Genomic DNA, 12987 nt, shown 5'->3' with positions numbered 1-12987 from the left:
CCAGTGCCACACTTTTCAACTCTTAACCCTTCCTTCCCTCTACTCACTCACTGGGGATGTGTCACCATCTCTTCTCTTCATCATCACTATTTGCTCTCCCATCATACTCAATACAGGAAAAAATGGCCCGTTCCCCACACTGATGTCTCAGCAGCACTCAGGTGATCTATCTGTAATCCCTGGACTGCTTGCAATTGAGCTGAAGGACTGGCCATGGCCCAGTTCCCTGACTGCATGGACATAGATCCCAGATACTGGTAAGACCATGCCTGACTGACCATGACCAATCCTCTGTAATGTAATTGGTGAGCCCGTTGAATGACTGTGGAGGTACCTCTGGACTGACCATAATGGATGACTCCGCCTTAACCTTCACACATCATTGGCTTATTCTGCAGGTCTGTCTGCTGATGTAGCCTGGTGCTGCACAGCAAATGTTCACCTACTATTTAACTGTTAGATTGACTATTCAGTGCTCCCCAAACTAAGTGTTTCGTTGTTAAAAGGCAATGTGTGCCACAGAATCTGGTAGGCTCTCAGTCAGGGCTGATGTCAGTGAGTGGGAACCAGAAAACCAAAATGAAATGTACAGGGGCTGTCAGTCTTCAAGTAAGTAGTATTGTGATCAAGTGCTAAGAAAACAAACTGAAAACAAACTGTGTAAAACATGAGAGGCCTGTGCATTCTTGTATGCAAAGTGACCTGGCAGAATCATGCAAGTCATTGATGTTCCTGAGTTTTAAAGTAAAGCATGGAAGGGATGAAATGTTTGTTGAACTAGTCCAAGAAGCGTGGTGATGTGGTATGGCTGTGGCTTGTCACTGCTGACTTGTGTGAATAAAGGGTCGAGGAAGATTGAGGCCATGGAGCATGCAGTGATTTTGTTGTGAAAAAGCAGTTGAATTATAGCCAGGAGAAGCTATCAACTACCTGTTCTGATTTACATTTCAAGAATTCACAGTCTAGTTTCTCAAAGAAGAGCATTGGACAGGGAAGTTGGGGTTATAATGGATGTGGAAATACATAGAAAAAAGGTAATTGCAATTCAATGGCAAGATTCTGAATTCACAATTTATGACTTGAAGGGGTCAATTGGGAACATTTCTCTCGATCTCATGAATCAGATATTTCTATTCATTCCATATTTTCACACCTTTCTCACCACTATTCACGCTAGACTAATGAAGGCAAAATCTCCCTCTTTCTTGTGCAGAATGAAAAACTGACATCTGTTCTCATTTACTGGCTGATATGAGAAGATTTTTTGAGTGTTTGTCTAGAAATTGGGCAGTGTACTGTGTGCTGAATTTTTGAAACCCCAGGGTCATTTATTGTTTAACTCAATTAGTCTTTTCAAGCAGATAGTTTTTTTCACTCCCACAATCTGTTTCTCATTTCACAATTTGGAATTTGTCATGACAATATCCCCAAGGAAATGTTTAGAAATGTTTTAATTTTGAAATGTATCTAAATTAAAAACTCCAACATTTTTGTTGCCAGGTTAAAAGGAAATCACATATTACCAAAAAAGGAATCACACCATTTTTATTGATTGAATGTTGTTGAACTTAGAATTGCTGACATTGACTTCCATAACAAGTGCATTGCGAATCAATGTGACAGAAATGAAAACGTATTCAACTTTCTGTCATAAGGTAAAACATTTATAAAATGGAAAAAGTATCTATTTTATTGACAAATCCTGTACAGAGCTTTAGCAGCAGATTTATTGATTCGTGGTGGATATGGCTTTTTTTTATTTGAAATGGTCAGTAATTCTTAAAGTATTTCCATTGAACACCTGGAAATAAGTCCTGGGAGAAGCAATGGCCACTGACTCGCATTCATGTCTGTGGTGTGATCTCTATTTCAGAAACTGGCATATTAAAATCCCTATCCCTGTTACTTCAGGACTCCTAATAGAAACTGTACATCCTAAGGAAGATAAAATTATATAAACATCCAAACATTTATGTATTTTTAATAACATAACTAATTATAAAATATCTTGAGGGGAATTGAAGAGAAAAATATTTTGCTAAACAATAACATCTGTGATTGATTACAGGCAAATAAAAGCAAAATGGATGAAGGAACATCTGTAGGCTTTCCAGATTATGGTTACAAATTATATTTCTAAATGGTTAACAAATTAAATCTGTGTTATAGCACTAAATGAGTACATTTAAAACTCCTCCAAGCATTTGGATATTAATCGTAACGTAGGCCAGCTGTGTAATGATTTTCAACTTTTTTCTAAGTCAAACTACAAGATAACCAAAGTTTATATTGTAAACATGCCATTAAACAGTGATGTTATGTGTACAAAGAGAAAGCTGCACTCATGTGGTACAAAGAGTGTTTTGTTATTTGAACAGTTTCAGTGGTGACCTCACTTCGTGTGTTGCAAAGTCAGCAATACTGTAGCTATGTTTGCACTGTTCATCAGTATCAGGCTTCTAAACATATGTAGTTCATTACTCTACTAGTTTAATATATTCATTGTCAGTTGCTATATGTGAAGCAAATGAATGTTATAAGTTAAACTTCAGGTTTTCTTTCCCTGTAGAATTTCAGCAAGAGATTTAATAAAGGAAGGATAAGAAATAAACAGTCATGTTTTGGAAGACAGGCATTTGTTTTGTAAAACATTTTAAAACTATACAATCCATCTGGAATGTCAGAAGGAAATATGTTCAGCTGAACATTTGAAGTGTGGGCCCTTCTGACAAGGACAAACTTGATATGAAGCAGAAAATTATCTGGAATGTTCAACAAGTTTACTTTAATGTCTGGTTAGAGCAAAGGGCGTGAGAAATGCATGCATGATTTAATGGACTACTTTGTCTGGGACAAGTTCTAAGTCAAAGAATTCACTGTGTAAAACTCACTGAAATTGCAAGACAATAAGTTGTTTCTGTAATAATTCTGGAGGGAAAGAATTTTATTTGAATTTTTAAAGCTATACTCCAATACTATTTTCAACAGGAAAATATTAAGTTCCTGCAAGGAATAAAACTCCGTGGATGAAGATCGACATTAGGGAACATCAGATCTTTAGAAAAGAAGTGTGTATTAAGAACATAGACAGCAAAGGAGTGCATGAGAGACAATACAAAGGGATTAGGAAACAAGTCTAAAAAACATTAGGAAAGCAAAGTAGAATAATAAATTAAAATAAATTATTAAGGAATGTAAAACTGCATAGTAAAATATTTTACAGGCACATCAATTGTGTGGGAATAGGACCATCAAGGGTCCTAGATCTGATAGTGCAAGAAGGATAACGATAGAGAGAGGATAGAAAAATTAAATAATTCTTTTGCTTTGCTATTTACCAAGGAAATAAAACAAGCAGATATGACACTGAATTATGAGATGTGCAAGATAATTACACTTATTAGTAAAGACAGGGGTGTTTTGATAAGCTGAACAAGTTTAGATTAGATTCTCTACAGTATGAAAACAGGCCCTTTGGCCCAACCCAACCCTCCAAAGAGTAACCCACCCAGACCCATTTCCCTCTGACTAATGGACCGAATACTATGGGCAATTTAGCATGGCCAATTCAACTGACCTGCACATCTTTAGACTGTGGGAGGTAACCCATGCAGACATGGGGAGAATGTGCAAACTCCACACAGACAGTCACCTGAGGCTAGAATTGAACCAGTGACCCTGGTGCTGTGAGGCAGCAGTGCTAACCACTGAGCCACCATGGCACCCATTTGTAGGAGGATAAAAATCTGGTCCAGATGGATTACAGTCATAGAGCCATAAAAATGTGCATCAGCCCATCAAGTCTGCACCTATCCAAAAAAACTACTTAACTATTCTTATCCCATTTTCCAGCTCTTGCATCATGGCCTTACCTTGGCATTGCAAGTCTACATCTAAATATATCTTAAATGTTATGTTTTTTGTCTCCATCATCCTTACAGGCAGTCAGTCCCACTACCCTCTGGGTGAAAACACATCCTCTCTAAACCTCCTCACCCTTAATTTAAATCTGTGCTTCCAATCGTTAATTCTGCCACAAAGCAGAAATGTGTTTTCCTGTCTACACTGTCTATGCCCTCCATAACTCTCCTGAAAAATAATCTCTGTTGATCCAATCTCTGTTCATAATTAAAATGACAAATTTTAAACATACCTAAACAAAAGTGGAATAGATGGCATTATTACAAATATTTAATAATTCATCAGGAAAATGTGTAGTGTCAGATGGCCATCTTATGGCTAACATAATTTTCATATTTAAGAAGGAAGACAGAACATGTCCAGGAACTATGGAACAGTCTGCGCAACATCAACAGTGGGAAAAATAATGTAATTCCTAGGAAAGAAGAAAATCAAAAAAATATCTAGAATAGAAATAATATAAAGAACACTTAGCCTGGATTTCAAAAAACATTTGTGTTGACTAACCTCACTGAATGTCTTGAGAAGGTACAGTGTAGTACATAATGCTAGTTCAATAAATGTAATTTATCAGAATTTTCCTAAGGCCTTTGAAAATATATCACATAATAAATTAAAATGATCAAAAATTGTGGGACAAGTAGCAAAACGAATTGCTACTTGGATTCAAGACAAAGCAGAGAGTGGAATTAAAAATATGATTATTCACAATGACTAGAAATGGGAAGTGGTGTTCCATAAGGGTCAAGCTGGGATCACTGCTGTTCACAATTTACATTAATGATTTGAACCTGGAGCTCAACACATCATTTCTAAATTTGTGGATTTCACCAAATTGTGGGAGAAAGTCAAGACTGAAGAGAACTGCGACACAAGGACATTAACAAACTTGTAGGATGGTGGAAATTCTTTGCAAATTAATTTCAATACAGATAAATGTGAGGTGGTAGAGTTTGGTTGGATAAGTAGGGAGATCACTTATTATTTGGAAGGTGCAAGTCAAGGAAGGGTGGGAAAAGAACTAGAATTAGATCTGAGAGTACAAATACAAAAGGTGAATTCCAAACAAACACTTTCACTAAGAAAGTATTGAAATGTGAAACTTGCTACCAAATGGAGTAGTTATAACAAATACTATAGATGCATTTAAGAGGAGGCTAGACAAATTATAGTTTACTTACATTCATGATCGGGCCTATGGTTGCCACTCTTTGTCTCAAAAAGTGTCAAATGAACCTTAGATTACTCTGTGAGGGTAAGGTAACTCAAAACTTTGAGGGACAGATGTTTGCCACTAACAGGATGCTGTAATCAAGTCAGTAAGACACTCTACCTATCAAACGAATGAGTAGTGTTGTATGTAAATTTCAATGCCTGTGATGTTAGAATATAGGCCATAAGTCCCAAAGACTGATGAATCATATCAAACAGCACATCTCTTCAGCCATGTTCTAAGACTGTTCTGAAGAAGATTCACTGAACCCGAAACATTTCATCTACTTTCTTTCCACAGATGATACCAGACCTGCTGAATTTTACCAGCAACTTCGGTTTTTGTTTTTGCTCATAATGTTCCAGGTGTTGTCTGACAAGTTCCGTATCTGGTTTTAGCAAGATCTTCCTTTTTTTTAATAGTCCATGCCCTTTGAAATAAAGGCCAAAGACTCCACTTACATTTCCCATTACCTGCTGAACTTGGATGCCTTCTTTTTGTGATTCATGCACAAGGACGCATAAATTCCTCTGTGCTGCAGCCTTCTTCAGTCTCTCCCCATTTAAATAATATATGTCTCTTCTATTATTTTGACCAAAGAAATTGCATAATCTCATTTTTCCCCACATTATATTCCATCTGTCAAATTTTGCCCACTCACTTAACTTGTCTATGTCCCTCTGTAGACTCTCCATCCTCACTATTTAATTTCCCATCTTGTATCATCTGCAAATTTGGCTATAGAATTTTCACTTTCCTCACCCAAATCATTAATATAACTTAGAATAATTGTGGTCCCAGCACTGATCCCTGTGACACACCACTAGTTACTGGCTGTTGTCCTGAATATGCCCTGCTTATCCCAATTGGCTATCAGTTAGCCAATTCTCTGCTATCCATGTTAGCCCATCCATGTTGATACACTACCTCCAGCACCGTGGACTGTTATTTTATAGAGTAGCCTAATGTCTGGTACATTACCAAATGCTTTTTGGGAGATGAAATGCTTTGGCAAGTTGTTCTTTTTCTCACCAATATCTAAGTTCTTTCTTACCAATGCACCAGGAAAAGCAAGAAAATGGCTCAAATCTAACATAACCATAGACGTATACTGGTTGGGTCCAATCGCCTGTGTTTGTGTCTTAAGTTCAATTTAATTAATACATCTTACTGAAATAAGACTCAACGTAACAGTTCATATTTCAATCACTGCCCTCCCCAAAATATTAAAATCTTCTGCCTTGTTTTGTTGACACATACATTGTTTAAAAATTTCCACAGAGATCTTTTAAATGTACAAAGGTTATACTCATCTTGACAAGAAAGAAAAGCAAAGCGAGTCGTGCTACTCTTGAGTGAGTCTGGGAATTAATGGTGAACCAGGAAGTGGCAAATGTATTAAACAAACATTTTGCATGTTTCCATTGCAGAGGATACAAATAACATCCCATATATACTTGTAATTCAAGAAGTGAAAGAGAGGAATTTAGAACAATTACATTCGCAAGGGAATGTGTACTTTAAAAAAACTATTAGTACTAAAAGCTGGCAAGTCTCCAGTTTCTAATCGGACTTTACTCTAGCATATTAAAAGAATTGGCTGCTGAGATAATAGTTACATCAATGTTAACATTCTAATCGGAAAGGTCTCATGAGAATGTAAAATAGCAAATGTAACTCCTTCTATACAAACAAGAAGTGAGTTAGAAAGCAGGAAATTACAGATCAGTTAACTTAAAATCTGTCAGAGATAAGATGCTGAATCTATTATTGAAGAGATTAAAGCAGAGCGCTTTGGTAAAGCCAACACATTCAAGCAGAGTCGATATGATTTTATGAAAGGAAAGTCATGCCTGACTAATTTAATAGAATTTTTTCAGATAGTGACAAGCAACACGTCAAAGGAGGACCATATGATGTGCTGTATTTGAATTTCTGGAAGATATTTGACAAGGTGCTATATTAAAGGTTGCGAAACAAATTAAGAACTAATAATGTAGTTGTTAATATATTAGGGTTAATAGAGGATTGATTAGCTGATAGTAAACATAGTAGACATATATGGATCAATTTTGGCTAGAGGTGGAGTGGAGTGATATATGTGCGATCAAATAAGGGCTTCAACTATTTACAATCTATAACAGTGATTTAGATGAAGGACCAAATGTATGGTTTACAAATTTGTTGATGGCCCAAAGAAGGGTATAAAGGTTTGGGTTAGTTATGAAGAGAACATGAGGAATCTGAAAGATAAAAGGTTAACAGATGAAGTATAATGTGGGAAAATGTGAACTTGTTCCCTAGGGCAAGTAAATTAGAAAAGGAGCATATTATTTAAATAGAGCGATTGCAAAGTTTTGAGGTATAGAGTGACCTGGGTGTTCTGGTATACGAACCATAAAACATTAGCATGAAGGTACAGCAAGTGACTAGGAATACAAATGGAATGTTATTTATTGCAAGCAGAATGGAACATATAAGTAGGGAAGTTTTGCCACAGTTGAACAGGGCATGGTGAAACTATATTCTCAAGTACCAAGTCCCGTTTTGGTCACCTTATTTAAGTAAGCACATAATTGCATAAGAAGCGGTGCAGAGAATGTTCACTCGACTGAATCCTGAGATGAGATGGTTACCTTTTGAGGAAAGGTTAGACAGCTCGGGCTTGTAGCCATTGGAGTTGAAAAGAAAGCGATCTTATTGAGACATTTTAGATCCTGCGGGACTTGGCAGAATGGATGTTTCCTCTTGTTAAACAAGCTGGAATCAGTTCAAAAAATAAAGGGTCTCCCATTTAGATTGGAGATGAGTAAAGTCTATGGAATTTGCTTTCCCAGAGAGTGGTGTCGTGAGGTCATTGAATATTTTTAAGGCAGAGGTAGATATGATATTACAGACTATTGTGGGTAGGCAGGAATCTGGCCAGGCCCCAATCTAGCCAGGCCCCAATCTAGCCAAGCTTCTAAAGGGATTGATTTTTAGCAACTCAGTCCTTTTTGAGAACCAAAGGAGGAACTAGTATAAAGTCCTGGAAAGTTCATAATATCATGTGATGCATCCCAGGCCCAAACAAAGTTGGACCTTTCAGCTGGACGATCCAAAATCTGCGTGAAACTGTTTGTCATGTGTATCGTATCTGTGTGAATGCCGCCAAGAATATTCTTTCCAAATGATCAATTGGAACAAATGCCAGCTGGATGATCAATGCCCTTGTGAGATCATTTTGTATCAGGCTTGTCCTGTTTTGGGGCTTCCATGAAAATAGCGCTGATGATGTCACTCACTCCAGGGCACTTTGCTTTTGAAAAATAGAATCCCTCAAGCAGAACTCCAGTATTCTTTAAGATATTAGTGGCAATTTCTGATAGATGCTATAGGCTGCTGATTGTCAACTTGAATGTTGCCACAAAAATCGATGTATTCTCTTCTGATAGCAGGCCCAATAGATTTTAAGTTCTCCTTCCTCAAACACTTCTCTCTGGGCTGCTGATGACTGTGTTGATATTGAAAACAATTGTAGTCCTTGTTGTAACATGCTGTGAAATTGTCTGACTCATATTGTCACTCCCTCCACCTCCTTAGGTGAGCAATGTTATGGAGGACAGGAAACACAGAGTTTTGAGAAAGGCAAGTTGATACAGCTTCAATGTGTCATGTAAATTATCAATAAGTATAGCTCTACGAGGACTGTGTAAGGCACAATATGAAGGATCATAGTAAATGTAGGTTAACCAATGCAGACAGATGTAAAGTCCACATAGTCCCAGAAGGCTATTCTTTCATTAGAGATAATCAGTGGTAGTCTTACCTGAGGGTTGCCACACCTCAGGCAAAGGGAGAGGTTAAGTAGGTGGCACCTTCATGGCTAACCTCAGCGCATGCAGCAATTGAACCCCTGCTGTTGTTGATGTCATTTTGCATTGCAAACCAGCTCTCCAGCCCACTGAGCTAACTGAACCCTGTAAAGTACTATGCATAGGAAAAGAAACTAATCAGAGACTAAATACAGCTAAATTGCCCCATTATTTTTGCCAAGTTACATGTTAGGGGGGGGGGTTTCCTCTTCATAGTCCATAACAATTTTTCATAAGCAATTTCTGCGACTCATCTCATGAATTATACAGTTGAGCTCCATGGTGCCCGTCTCATTCAGTCATGTGATCAGCAGAGGTGGAAACACTTGGCATTGCTAGGGTCCTGTGCCCCACGTACTGTGGCTACCATACTCAAACCCCAGCTGTGCACCATTTCAAATGCTGCAAGCTAGGAACTGATCTTCATTGTCTGTGGCTGCAACATTTTTCACTGGAGCTGACACTCTGCTTTGCAGAGAGGGTCCTGGAAATGCTGATGAACGGGTAATACAGAGGAAAGCCATGCTCTTTCCTGTGGACCAACAACAAAGACAATGACAACAGACCCAGCCAGCATGGACTGAGGTAGCAGCCCAGATCTGTACAGTTTCATGGAATGCACAGTACCACCTCAAGAAGGATGATGATCGTTCATGCTCTGCAAAGGTAAGTGCCAAGATTTTCTCTCTACTATTTCACTCTCACTTTAACTCTGTCACTGCACACAGCTTCCACCAAGGGGCTCTTGCTATTCATGCAGCTTCTCCACTCAATGGTTCTCATCCACCTCAGCCTCCAACTAAGCCACCCTTCCCTCTGACTAAAAAGCTAAGCATCCATGAAGGCTGGCAGCCTCCAAGTAAGCACAAACTGAATTAGCACTAAAAAAAATGAAGATACAAGCTATATGATGAATCTTATGAAAAATAATGAGATGGCAGCATGTGTCTGTGTGCAAAACATCATGAAGTGGATTCCGAGTGGGTCTGAGATCAGCCTTGATGACTTGGTGAAACTGGCAGTTTGCCGATACCAACTTTGGCGGGAGAAAGTTGTAAGCAGTCATTGCCCATGGAATGTTCCATGAGATGTTGATAAATAGACATGGATGTCCAGAGAAGCAACTGGCGAGCTGCTTCTGCAGGTAACCACCCTCATTTTAAAGTTCGGAATAGGCACCATCTAGTTCCTCATCAGTGCTAGGAAGAATCAGAAACTGAATGTGTGTGAGCTGAGATTATCTAATGATGAAATACAAATGCGCGAAAAAAAGCGCTTGCCACTTAACATCTCATCCAGCTTTTGAAGCCTGAAGGGGAAAATCTGAAGTCTTCTCTTTCAACGTCAAGAACAAATTTCTTTCACTCTCAGCACTTTTTTCTCAAATTTGTTGCCATTGCTCAGTTGCTTATGTATTGGGAAAACATTGGCCATAAGCCCCATGAATGGTCTTGAGCTAGCTATGATGATGTTAAGGTTACTTCAAAGTATTAGTAACTCAATCTTCAACACGTTCAACCAATGCACACCAACAAGCAATAAAACTAACAGAATGCAAAGTTATTGGCCAGAACAGCAGATGTCAAATCAAAGTAAGATATAATGAAACTGCATTTACCTAAGAGATCTCAGCATGAGTACTGCACCCCATTCTGGTTAGTGTAGGATAGGGGCTTAGATAATTATAGGTGAAAATGCAGACAAGAACCAAAAGAATTGTCCCAGTTTCAAAGTTGAGTTCCAAGGGAAATGGAAATGAAGAAACTGAAAATCCTAGAAAGCTTACAGAAAAAGGTGGTCAACAAATAGAATAGGTTTCCAAAAACATTGGTAAAATTTATTAAGGAACAACTTGTTTATGAAACAAAATGACTGTCAAATCTTTTCAGTGAGAGAACACAAATAGAATGACTCACCTTCTCGGTTGGGCTAGTCTATGAATTATTGTGTTTGAAACTTGCAATATCTGGGGCAGGATTTTCAAAGTGCAATGTGAGGGGAGTGTTGGGTGAGTGTGTAATTTTATGCCACTGAGCGCATCATCCCAGTCTGTTTGGAAAAGGCTGGATTGGGTGCGGAATGGTTATTAATTCTCAGGGGTGGACAGATTACCAAGTAATTGACTGACCAACAAAGCCATGGTCAAAGACTGATTGGATCTGTATGTGCCTCCTGCTTTCCGATCTGTATGTGCCTCCTGCTTTCATCCCTGATATGGCAGTTGTCTAGAGATTACTTCTCCAAGGCACATCAGGGCAGTGGAGTGGCTTGTGTTCCAGGGGATCACTTGGGCATTGCTTGTATACTTTGTTACAGCTGTAGCCACAGGCTACAGCCAATAGAGGAGTTCCCCTTTCACAAATGTGGTTTCGATTGTCTCAAATGAGACAATGCCTCAAAATGGAATCACGTTCTTCCTTGATTCCCTGTGTCTGTAAACTGGAGCTCCTTTAATGCTGAAAGCTCCCAGTGTCCCTCCCAGTTTAGAGTGCATGTCTTTTCTCCTCTGACCACTAATTGGTAAATCCACCAATATCAACGTTGTGTGAATGCTCCCAAGATAGTAGAGAGCCCGTGGCTGCATTTAACCCTGGTACTGACATCCCAACCCAAAATGCCTTGGTTTCACCATTACATTTCATCAAAAAAATAGTTTTGCAAGTTTACTGACTGGTGAACTTTTAAACACTTATTAAATAATTTTGTTTTGTTTTGTTTTTGACAAAAATTGGAAAACTAACCAATAAATTCAGTTTTGGAATAACAGTATAGCCAAAACTTGCTTTGGAAAGCTTCAGTTACTTACATTTCTTTCAATATTTGAAAATCAAAACAACTGTCTATTTTCTAAACCATGTGATTGAGGTGGTTTATGGACATTGATATAATCCAATTGGAAGACTAATTTGTTTCCTTTCCCACTTCTCTGTTGGTCACAATAAAGTAGAAAGGAAGATGGTATTGTCAACTATCAAAAACAATTCAGCCAGGTTTCTTAAATTAATAGGTAAAGAACTGGCTTATTGCAAAAAAAAACATATTGAAGCAAAGTCGCAAAGATTGCAGACCCCATCAGTCTACTCTCAATTGTCAGAAAAGTGATGGAAGGTGTCATCAACATTGCTATTACCAGCACCTGCTCAGCAATAACCTGCACAATGAAGTCCAGTTTGGATTCTGCTGTGAACAATCAGCTCTTGATCTCATGACAGCCTTGTTTCAAACATGGACAAAAGAGTTGAATTGCAGAGGTGAGGTGTGAGTGACAGTCCTTGACATCAAGGCCACATTCGAGCAAGTGTGGACATCAAGGACCCTTAGCAAAACTGGAGTCAATGGGTATCAGGGTACAAACTCACCTGTAGTTGGTATCATACCTGGTACATAGGAAGGTGGTTTGCTTGTTGGAGGTCAGTCATCTCGGCTGCAGAACATTTCTGCAGGAGTCTATCAGGATAGTGTCCAAGGCGTAACCATCTTCAGCTGCTTCATCAATGACCTTCGCTCCATTATAAGGTCAGATGTGAGCATGTTGGCTGATGATTGCACAATACTCAGCATTATTCATGACTCCTCAGATACTTTAACTGCAACAAGATTTGGACAATATCTGGAATTGGGCTGACAAGTGGTAAGTAACATTTGCGTCACACAAATGCCAGGCAATGACCATCTCCAATTAGAGACAATCTAACCACCCGTCCCTTGATATTCAATCATGTTACCATCACTGAATCCAAAACTATCAACATCCCGGGGGTCTCCATTGACCTGAAACTCAACTGGAGTCACCACATAAACTCAGTGTCTACAAGAGCAGGTCAGAGGTGAGGAATACTGCAGCAAGTAACTCATCTCCTGATTCCCCAAAGCCTGTCTATCATCTACAAGCTACAAGTCAGGAGTGTCATGGAATACTGTCCACTTGCCTGGATGGGTGTAACTCCAACAACACACAAGAAGCTTGACACCATCCAGGACAAAGCAGCACACTTTAGG

This window comes from Chiloscyllium plagiosum, chromosome 6 (genome assembly GCF_004010195.1).
Source record: "Chiloscyllium plagiosum isolate BGI_BamShark_2017 chromosome 6, ASM401019v2, whole genome shotgun sequence".
NCBI classification, from domain to species: domain Eukaryota; kingdom Metazoa; phylum Chordata; class Chondrichthyes; order Orectolobiformes; family Hemiscylliidae; genus Chiloscyllium; species Chiloscyllium plagiosum.
This window is presented reverse-complemented; position numbering follows the sequence as displayed.